Below are 11,762 nucleotides of genomic sequence, written 5' to 3'. Positions count from 1 at the left end.
CTGCTCTTAGCAACTCTTGGTCTTGTTGAAGTTCTTCCATACTCTTCAGATACATGCTTCTAGTTCAAAGTGTCGAGGAATCAGCATGACGATAGACAAACAACTCTGAAGATGGAGATAGACAAGAATAAGTTTTCTGGACAACCTGGATGTATGTATGCAAATGATGCAATTGTTGTTTTTGTTTTTTTAGTTATTTGATTTTCAAGGAATTCAAGTTATTAATTTGTAAACATCAAAACATGAAGGAGTTAAATCCTAAATTGGATCAAAGCATTGATCAAGTTATCATCAAGATTAATCATCCATTTTGGTGGATTAGGGTTTTCACCCCATCAACACCCAAGATCCATTGAGTTTGATGAAACTTATGATGTTTACAAAGAAAGACTTATGAGTTCCTTGGAGATCAAATGAATGCATGGATGCATGGTTTATGCATCAATCACAATCAAGATCACACAGGGTCGCACAAACAGGGTTCAAAGGTTCGACGTTGCGAGCATGGAGTCAAGGTTAAGAACCACCCACAAAGGTATGCACTAGGGAATTTTGTACCTTCCGAACGGGTTTTACAAAGGTTCCTAGAGTTTTCAATCTTCTATCGGATACTACTGGCTCGCACAATTGCTCATGGGCACCAATAGTATTCCTAAAAAGACCTCGTCTGAGTGTAGCATCGCATGACAACAAGCTCAAATTGGTACTCAAATTTGTTTTTGCGCTACATCCAAAAAAGGCTTAGATGGGTTAAAAAGGTTCTAGGCCATTCAGCTTCTACAGACACTCACTATTGAAAGTAATACTGTTCTTACGATGATTCGTAACAACAAATACTACCTTCCATGAGGCCTCCACTAATTGGGGTTCCACCATATGACGCTCATGTAAAGGATTGCTCCTGACGTGCAACTATTGGTCTTACCACCTCCTATCTCAAGTTACTCACCAAAGTCCGGGTTAGAACTTTATCTCATCACAGAGGAACCATCAGTACCAAAAAAAAAGAAAATAAACAAACAAAGCACTTAATAATATATACAAATAAAACACACAGATAAACAAAAATAGGCTTAACACACTTAAAACTGGATCCCTAGTGAAGTCGCCATTTTTTTCTGTAGCGGGGAAAATCTGAGATCAAAGCCATAGGGTTGACTCGACTCAATATTCAATGAAAGTCGCCACCGCGCTTTATTATTTCCAAAGGAAAAGGGAAAAGAACGAAAAAACCCAAACTTTGATTTTAAAATAAAAAAAGAAGAGATCTTAGGTACGGGTGTTGATTATACAAGGGGAAGGTTTTAAGCACCCCTCTTATCTGTGGTATTCCACAGGAACCTTTTTGAAAAGCTGTGTTGTGTGTGTGCTAAAAAACGGTTTTGTTTTAAAACGAATGCTCGCCAAGACATTAAGCCTTGTGCCTACATACCTCCTCGGTGCAATGGAGAAGTCATAGCTAATATAGTTCCGCAAAAAGGGAAAATAGTTAAAAACGAATAAACACTTTATCATCATTGGAGATAAATACTCAGTCATTGATCTTGAGTATGAGAACAAACGAGTTCTTTGCATCACAAATGAAAGAAGAGCTCCAACTCAGATGGAAATCAACGAGTATTCCACTAGCTCTCTCATGCGGAAAAGATCTCATTATATCAATCAATTTCAAAATCGTGGTAGGTGCCAAGTGAGTTGGACTTTGATCTCAAGGTAAGATGTTGATAACAACAAGACCTCGGAAGAATGTAAATGAGTATGAATTTGTTTCTATGCATGATGTTAAATTTTTTATGCATGATGAATGCTTAATGCAATGCGATAATTTGTGACGATTGAGGTAGACTCTTTTGTGAGACACAATAGGAACTCTGATTCCTCAACCCGGGATCTTGAAGTAACATGCCCCTGATAGGATCACTGATCAAGTTTCTCGACTGTTTGAACTTCCTTAAAGATGAGTGCTTACTTGCAAATAAAATGTTCATTCAAGAATGGTAATTTTAATGCAATGTTCAGAACATATTTTTGAAATCAAAATCATTAATGGAATGATGTTATTGATGTAAAGGAAATGGAATCACAGGTCAAAACACAAAGGTTAAGACATTCAAAGTGAAAGATAAAGCAAAGGCATGATATCAAAACAAATGATTGGCAAATCTCATGGGAGTCAGCTTACGTAACCTTGTTGTAGTATGCTTTCAAACAAACCTTGCTTCAATTAGGTCTTTTAAAGGTTGTAACATAGCCTGGTTCACGGTTTTAGAAACAAAGGATATAAGGCTCAAAATTTGATTGTACCCACCCCATCTTCGTGATGATCTCCAGTCCTAAAACTCAGTTAATTCAACTTATGCATTCAGGTTCCAAGAGACTTATGGAATTGCACCTTTGATAAAGATGATAGCTCACAAGCCAAGAGAATATTTGCGATGGCAGTCACTTCTTTCTTTTGGTAGTCACAACATTGTGTTGTTCAGGAATTTATTGACTTCTCTTTTTTCATCTTTTTCTTTTTATATTCTTAACTTTTGCCTGAACTGTTTATTTGAACTTATAGTCAGCGGGATGCCCCAAATTTTGCCTAAGTCACTTTTTTGGATTTTTGACTTAGCAGGCTTTTCTTTGTATATATATTTTTTTTCTTGTACATTTTTTTTGAAAGATAGTGACTGCCTTGCTTAATGATTGGTGAACTATCATTGGCTTTTGATTGACATCTCCAACACTTCTTTGATGTGTGCGGAGGAACGCTTGTGATTGAAACCATTGTTGAAAGGTGTACTGAATGATTCTCTTAAAATAGAATGAACAGCCAAACTATCTGAGAACTACCTTGCCCCAGGTTTAAAATGCGGGTTTTTTCAGACAGAAAGAAACTCCTACTTCGAAGGCTCAAAGGGGTTCACAAGGGATTAACTTCCTTATTTCTCCAGTGTTTGGGAATTGAAACAATGCATGTAAATCATCAGCAAAGTTTTATTTGAAAGCATATAGTTCAACAACTTGGGTATTTCGTTGTCATCATCCTCCCTCCAATATTTGCATAAAACACAAGTTTGATATAGAAAGAAAATGGAAGAAAAAGTTTTGTAAAAGAAGGTTAAGCATAAACACAGTGGATGTGAATGAATTCAAAATAGGAAATGCTCATTTCATTAAAATTAAAATTTAGGAATAAACAAGTTTGAAAGCAAACAATACAATAAAGGAAATGCAAACAGTAAAGAAACAAGGCCTAGTGACTAATCAGCATCGAGGATGAGCTGTCCGGTCTGATATACTGGCTTTAGGGAGATGACTGCCTTTGACTTGTCTACAGCCACTTTGATCTGGCAAAGGATTAGTGACAATATTAGGACCCACATCCCTAGAATAAAGCATATTTCATCTAACCAACTCTTGGACTTTTGCCTTCAGAGGGAAACATCTTTCTAAATCATGGCCTGCAGCACCTTGATGGAAAGGACAATGAAGATCAGATCTGAAACTGTCTGGGAGAGGATTTCGAGGAGGAGGCATAACTCTTGTTGTAATCAACCCTTTCTGGACCAAAGTAGGATACAGTTCAGTATAAGTCATGGGGATAGGATTAAAGTCGACCCTATTACGAATCTGATTTTGTTTCTGCTTCTTGCTACCTTCAGAAGGAACAAACAATGGACGTTGATGCAGGGTCCTATGAAGCACTGATTGAGGAAAGCAAACTGGTGTTTCCTTCTCTACTTCAAAATATGAATTACATGATATAACAGATGGTTGTCCCTGATTTGGAGAAGCAACGGAAAAGGCTAAAGGAGTATCCACTTGGTTTGTAATAATCGGAGGAAGGTTGCATTCTCTCTTCAACAAGACTTGCAGGATTTCCATAATCTGATTCATCTGGCTTTTCAAATGGATAACCTCTGCTCTTAGCAACTCTTGGTCTTGTTGAAGTTCTTCCATACTCTTCAGATACATGCTTCTAGTTCAAAGTGTCGAGGAATCAGCATGACGATCGACAAACAACTCTGAAGATGGAGACAGACAAGAATAAGCTTTCTGGACAACCTGGATGTATGTATGCAAATGATGCAATTGCTGTTTTTGTTTTTTTAGTTATTTGATTTTCAAGGAATTCAAGTTATTAATTTGTAAACATCAAAACATGAAGGAGTTAAATCCTAAATTGGATCAAAGCATTGATCAAGTTATCATCAAGATCAATCATCCATTTTGGTGGATCAGGGTTTTCACCCCATCAACACCCAAGATCCATTGAGTTTGATGAAACTTATGATGTTTACAAAGAAAGAACTATGAGTTCCTTGGAGATCAAATGAATGCATGGATGCATGGTTTATGCATCAATCACAATCAAGATCACACAGGGTCGCACAAACAGGGTTCAAAGGTTCGACGTTGCGAGCATGGAGTCAAGGTTAAGAACCACCCACAAAGGTATGCACTAGGGAATTTTGTACCTTCCGAACGGGTTTTACAAAGGTTCCTAGAGTTTTCAATCTTCTATCGGATACTACTGGCTCGCACAATTGCTCATGGGCACCAATAATATTCCTAAAAAGACCTCGTCTGAGTGTAGCATCGAATGACAACAAGCTCAAATTGGTACTCAAATTTGTTTTTGCGCTACATCCTAAAAAGGCTTAGATGGGTTAAAAAGGTTCTAGGCCATTCAGCTTCTACAAACACTCACTATTGAAAGTAATATTGTTCTTACGATGATTCGTAACAACAAATACTACCTTCCATGAGGCCTCCACTAATAGGGGTTCCACCATATGACGCTCATGTAAAGGATTGCTCATGACGTGCGACTATTGGTCTTACCACCTCCTATCTCAAGTTACTCACCAAAGTCCGGGTTAGAACTTTATCTCATCACAGAGGAACCATCAGTACCAAAAAAAAAAGAAAATAAACAAACTAAGCACTTAATAATATATACAAATAAAACACACAGATAAACAAAAATAGGCTTAACACACTTAAAACTGGATCCCCAGTGAAGTCGCCATTTTTTCTGTAGCGGGGAAAATCTGAGATCAAAGCCAAAGGGTTGACTCGACTCAATATTTCAATGAAAGTCGCCACCGCGCTTTATAATTTCCAAAGGAAAAGGGAAAAGAACGAAAAAACCCAAACTTTGATTTTAAAATAAAAAAAGAAGAGATCTTAGGTACGGGTGTTGATTATACAAGGGGAAGGTTTTAAGCACCCCTCATATCTGTGGTATTCCACAGGAACCTTTTTGAAAAGCTGTGTTGTGTGTGTGCTAAAAAACGGTTTTGTTTTAAAACGAAAGCTCGCCAAGACATTAAGCCTTGTGCCTATATACCTCCTCGGTGCAATGGAGGAGTCAGAGCTAATGTAGTTCCGCTAAAAGGGAAAACGGTTAAAAACGAATAAACACTTTATCGTCATTGGATAGAAATACTCAGCCATTGATCTTGAGCATGAGAACAAACGAGTTCTTTGCATCGCAAATGAAAGAAGGGCTCCAACTCGGATGGAAATCAACGAGTATGCCACTAGCTCTCTCATGCAGAAAATATCTCATTATATAAATCAATTTCAAAATCGTGGGGTATTGCAACTCACTACAACAATTAATCATGTCTAAACTTTTGAAGAAAAGCCACTAAAGGCAAAAGATAATTTTAAAGAAAGATTTTGAAAAGGTTGCAAACATAAGAAGGTTTTGGAAAAAGGGATGAGATTTTGAAAATTTAAGAAGGGGAGGAGATGAAGAGGCTATCCTAAATTCTTCCAATGTAGGTACCAGTTGAAAATCTCTATAAGTAAAACAATGAAGAAGAGGATCATAAAACTGCATCATGGAATTGAGGATAGCTTCACCCACTTTGGTTCGCATTAAACTTATCAGTTTGTTGAGAGGCTTGGTGAGGACGAGAGAACCAGTAATATCATCACATAAGAGCTTTAATGTAGTAGGTACTTTCTTGAAGTTGAGAAAGAAAGGCTTACGGATTAGGATTCCCATATTCAGATAACCTACAAAACAAATTATGGTTAAAAAAACCATTTTTCTCCTTGAAATGGGTTAGCCATGTCATGAATGCATGTATACATGATGCATCACAGAAAAACAAATCCACACAAATCACACAAATTTTGGCTTAAGGCTTGCATGGAGTATGATCAGGTGTCTTTCCCAAAGGTACTTCTATGGATAAGATGAAATCAGCAACGGGTTCTATGAGTTATCCAGAATTGTCAGCCCTTCTAAAGCACCCTCGGACATGATACATTCGCATCATGCAATGATACTTTGAGAAAGAACCTATCTGAATTGTAGTATCGGGTAGCGACTAGGTTCTCAACATTTGTCAAGAGTAGTCCCCCCACTACGTTCCTAAAGGCCAAAATGGGTTAAAGTTAACTAAAGGTCCTTGAGCTCCGGCACACCCACAGGCACATACATAGACCTCCCTCATTTGAGAAAGGTGTGCATATGGCTATGGAGTCCTAACTCAAGTGTGAACTTCATATTGACTCATCTTCCACATATGTGAAAGAGGTCGCCATGACTATGTCACTCCTATCTTAAGTGTACTTGAATCCGAGTGTAGGATTCGTCCTTCATTTAATTCCCAAAGCGTCCCTGAAAAATAAAGCAAGCAAAGCAAACAATAGAAAACAATTAAGTGATCCTGAACTATTAAGGTAACCCCTCTTTTATTCGAAAAATCCCCAGCAGAGTCGCCAGTTCTATAACTCGGTGAACTGACTTCATCGAAATGTCGCGGTAAGCAAGAGTCGCCACCGACTTTTATTTTATCCAATTTAATGAAAGGCTAAAAGAACAGAAAAAAACCTTTTTAAAAGAAACTGAGTACAGGGGGTAATTTATACAAAGGGAAGGTGTAAGGCACCCTTTGTATCCATGGTTTTCCATGGGCTCTTAATTGCTTTGCTCTTTTTGAAACCAAAAGTTTAGAAATGTAGAAGAAGAAGAAAATAAGGACTTTAACTCGTAAATGAGCGTAGCCTTATTGAAGTTTTTTAAGAAAAGGGTAGAAAAGGGAATTTAAATGAGAGCATGCAATTAAGGGCAAATTACCTTGATATTTGTAAAAGCGTTCTTTTAGCCTTTCAGGGCTATCCATATCATAGGAGGGTAGGAAGTCCTTTTATTGGAGGTTAAAGGGTCGTCGAGATTATCGTTTGCCATAAGATTGTCCCTGCCATAGAGGGGCAGGTAGTCTAAGGGAAGGATCCGAATAGTCTTCATTATTAGGCAACCAGAGGACACCTCAGCATTTCGTAGGAAACTTCGAGGGACGAGATCATATTAGCGAATCAAAGGCAGCATCATTGGGACGTATTATCTTAAGAATGAACCGAGGGCAACATTGCTGAGGCGTCCTCGTATTCGAGGGACTTGACTATTCTGCACTGAAAACAAAAGGCAACAAGCAACAGGCAACAAGAGGGGTTACCAAAAAAGAGTGTGTGGGTGCACAATCACGTGATTAATTCAAATAATTTATCTTGTAAAAATTAATGATTCTACATTCAGTTCATAAGTTATCACTCCCTAGAATTACTAACCACACAGTAATAATAATATGCAGTGTTAAGTGCCTTCAAGGCCATACAATACAGTCCAGGAGCAGTTACATAATAAGCCATGGGGAAGGGGAAGGAAAGCAATAAAGATAAAAACCCCAACAAGGCAAATAGTTTGACATAAGTAATAATAAAAAGAGAAATTAAAAAAAGACGAGTTTTAGGGTTACCGAACATTCGAGCTTTGACTAGTTGGTTAACCCTAAAAATTGGCAAAGTAAAAATAAACAGAAGGGTGAGTGCATTACCAATTCATTGGCGATCGAAGCTAACCCTATTTTAGAAAAAGGGCAAAATAAAATGATATTTAAATAAATAATAAAATCATAGACTTAGCTTTTGATTTGATATGGCGCGTAGTCGGAAGAACCCTGATGGTAACCCTGAAAAAAAACTGCACAAAGAAAAAGAAACTTTTCAGTGTAGGAATGATCTTCGTAAACCCTGATTAGGGCACAAGTTAACTATGGTTAATGGAATAAATAAAACCAAATTAATTAATTATTGGTTTTCAACCTAATTAATTAAATCGGCCGAAATAAAATTTCGATTAAATATCCTAACCCTAATATATATTTTAATCAATTAATAAAAATCTTTATAATTAATTAAATAATTTAAACAATTTAAACCAATTTAAATTAAATAAACCATTAATTAAAATAAATATTTTTATTTTTTAATCAATTAAGTCAAAATAGAAATTAATATCAAAATAATGATTTTGTGAAACAAAAGGAAATATTAAAAGATCTTTTAAAATAAATGTTAATAAAAACTATATAATAAATAATATATAAAAATAAAAATAAGTTATGTAATTAAAAAGAAAAAAAATTAAAAAATCTTAGCTTATGATCCAGTGTGATGAGGCTGTGAAGGACCATGGTGTTCGTGCGCTCCCTTAAACGTTAGATCTGGAGAAAGAGAGATCTGATGGTCTATTGTTGAAGGCACACACCACACGCGTGAACCAGCGAGCACCGAATCCCTTTGTTCCAATTTAAAAAACGCGTGCCCATGGACACCAATAGGAAGGTGACGCGTCAGCGTCTTCTTCATGCTTCACACCTTTTACAGCGCTCCTTTACAGGGTGCTATAAAAGCCTTGAATCTATTACACATGCATTTAACAAATACGAGCAAAACACCAAAGAAATTTGGCGCGACACCATGGATCAATTCGTCTCGTTCATGCGAATACAATGGTACTTGTCTCGTGGCTCAATTTGTCTTAATTCAAAAAGCCCTAATTGAAACTCAAAAACCCTAACGATGGTGGTTTACTCATAAAGGCACATAAATACAATTATTCATCCAGAATCCATTAAAACATCATATAGAACATAAATATGCAAATGAAAATAGTTTATGATGCGTGAATGTAAGTAATCGAATGGTTTCAGAATAGCGCAAACTGTGAGATGTTGATGACGATTCTGAGTGTGTTTCTTGCGTGTGAGGATTGGAATTGCTTCAGTGATATCCAGGGAGTGTATTGGAAAGCTTCAAATTGCTTGAATTTGCCTCAAACTCTAAAAAACTTTTGCAATTTTGCTTGATTTTTTGAACTCGGGTTAGGGTTCTTTTCTCCAGAAATTTTTTGTAACCTAGGGATCTCTGCTTGTTGTGTTTATATAGGTGAGTGATTTAGGTCAACAATTTTGGATTGAATCTCTTTGAATCAAAGATTGGAGATTGGTGGAAATTTGATTTTCAAATCTTTCTAAATATGTCCAATTTCAATCTTTTCTTCATCAATTTTCTTTGCACGAATTTTTATTGATTGGGAGGTATAATTTGATTGATATTTGGCTTAGAATCAAAGCAAAATCATATCTTCCATTTAATTTACTATTTTATATAATTAAATTATGATTTAAATGAATAAAAACCATAAAATAATAAATAAAAAAAATATAAAATAGAAAGATATGGATCATGCATGGACTTAAGATAAAGATTGGATGAAAATAATATAGGCCTATTTGGAAATATTTGGAGTTTTGGACATTTTCTCTACATGCATACCCTTAGCAATAGGTGAACTTGTGCACCTTGCCATTTCCTCATATTTCAACACTTTTTCAAGTTCCTGGACTTTTTAGAAACCTTGAAGAGTCCTCTAACCAATGTCTTTGGTCCCAAGTCAAAATAATTTTCCATGCTCCTTGTATGCTCTTTTGAAAAAGTGGTTGACTTTCAAAAGGACCTATAATGTTTTGAGTCATATCTCTTAAATGAAGCATTTTTGGCCTTGGCTTGTGAGAGATAAATTTGTAGAGAATTCAATTTCCTTCAAAATGAGCCTTGGATGGAAAATTTCTGATGTTCCATGTGGGAGTTATGGCTGGTCAAAGTTCAGTTGACTTTCTTCCATGAAAACCCTAATTTAGAAACTTTTGTATTTGTTGATTTCTGATCTTTTCTTGATGAACCATGATCAATCCTTGATCAAATGGTGAATGATAGCTAAAAATAAGGTTGTTGACAAAAAATCAGGAGTTTTGACTGTACTTTGACCACTGTTGACTTTTAGGTTAGACTAGTCAACTGTTGACTTTCTGAGCATTTGAGTGATCAATCCTTTGAATTAGAGCCTGAATTTTGTCATGGAGATGGTTTGAAATATCATAAGCCATATGAGATGCATTGTATCCTTTGATTCATTGGTTTTCTTCAGAGAAACCAAAACCCTAATTCCTTGAACCATTGTTTAGGAGGGGTGTCTTTGAGCCTTGAACTTTGATATGAGTTTGAATTAAGAGAAATAGGATGGGCAAATTTTGGGGTATGACAGTCATGGTTACTCCTTTTCTGACTATACACCTCATTTGAATCTGACTTCCCATTGAAATGCTTCTTTGTAACACCTGAGGGTGCAGCAGCTTGAATCTTACCACTTCGGATCCCATTCTCGACATGTTCCCCAGTTAGTATAAGTTCAGTGAATCCAGATGATGAACTTCCCAGCAAATGACTATAGAAAGGACCAGTCAGTGTACTCATAAACATATCTACCAACTCTCTGTCCGCTAAGGGAGGTTGAACTCTGCCAGCCATGTCTCTCCATTTTTTAGCATACTCCTTAAAGCTTTCGTTAGAACCCATAGACATGCTTTGTAGTTGCATGCGGGTTGGCGCGAGGTCAACATTGTATTGGTATTGCATATAGAAAGCAGTTGCCAAATCTTCCCATGTATGGATGTTGGTACCCTTCAGTTGATAGTACCATTCGAGTTGAGTCCCAGATAAGCTCTCTTGGAAGAAATGGATCCATAACTTCTTATCAGCAGTATGAGGTTGAATCTTCCTCACATAGGATTTCAAGTGTATTTTAGGACAAGAGACTCCATCATACTTAGAAAAGGTCGGAGTCTTGAATTTCGGGGGAATAATAACCCCTGAGATAAGTCCTAGTTCTTCAAAGTCTAGCCCGGGTACCTTTTGAATTTCCATGGCTTTCATACGTTCTTCCAACAACTTGTATTTATCATCAGGATGTTCATCCTCATGGTAGTAGTCCTTTTATTCCTCAGAGGGTTTGGCAGAATCGTGGTTACTTTTCGCATCAGTTTTGACACTAGCATCATCATCTTGTTCATCGTCGTCACTGTCTTCAGAGACTTCGGCTTCCCTGAGTTGCAAGATCGGTCTAAGCTTTTTCCCTAGAGTCTTCTTGCACCTCTTCTTCTTCTTGGTAAGGATGGTCTTCAGCTCTTCTTGCCCCTTGGACAAATTCAGAATCAAGGCTTGGAACTCAGCATTTTGAGCTTGGAGATCCTTAACTGATTGTTCGAGATTCATGATGCTGAAATAAACAGCAAGGAGGTGAGAAGCCTGTGGTAGAAACCTGTGATGCGATGTTATGAATGCAGATGCAATGTTTTCAAGTATCTTTAAGGAATATAGTTAGCACGTTTAGAGAATGATTTGGTCGCATCTTTGTTTGAAGAACTCTGATTATTAGATGTTCTTCTATGGGAATCAAGCTCACCATATCGAGTGGGTCATAGCCTCTGATTTAGGATACTTTTGAATTTGAAGGTACATGGCTAGAGGAAAATAAATCCTCTTTCCCCTTGATAGGTGCTGAGCCTTTGAATTGGAAGGTATGTGACTAGAGGAAAATAAATCCTCTTGCCCATTGAATAGGAATTTAGTCC

Source organism: Vicia villosa, unplaced genomic scaffold (genome assembly GCF_029867415.1).
Source record: "Vicia villosa cultivar HV-30 ecotype Madison, WI unplaced genomic scaffold, Vvil1.0 ctg.003284F_1_1, whole genome shotgun sequence".
NCBI lineage: Eukaryota > Viridiplantae > Streptophyta > Magnoliopsida > Fabales > Fabaceae > Vicia > Vicia villosa.
Note: the sequence above shows the minus strand (reverse complement) of the source record.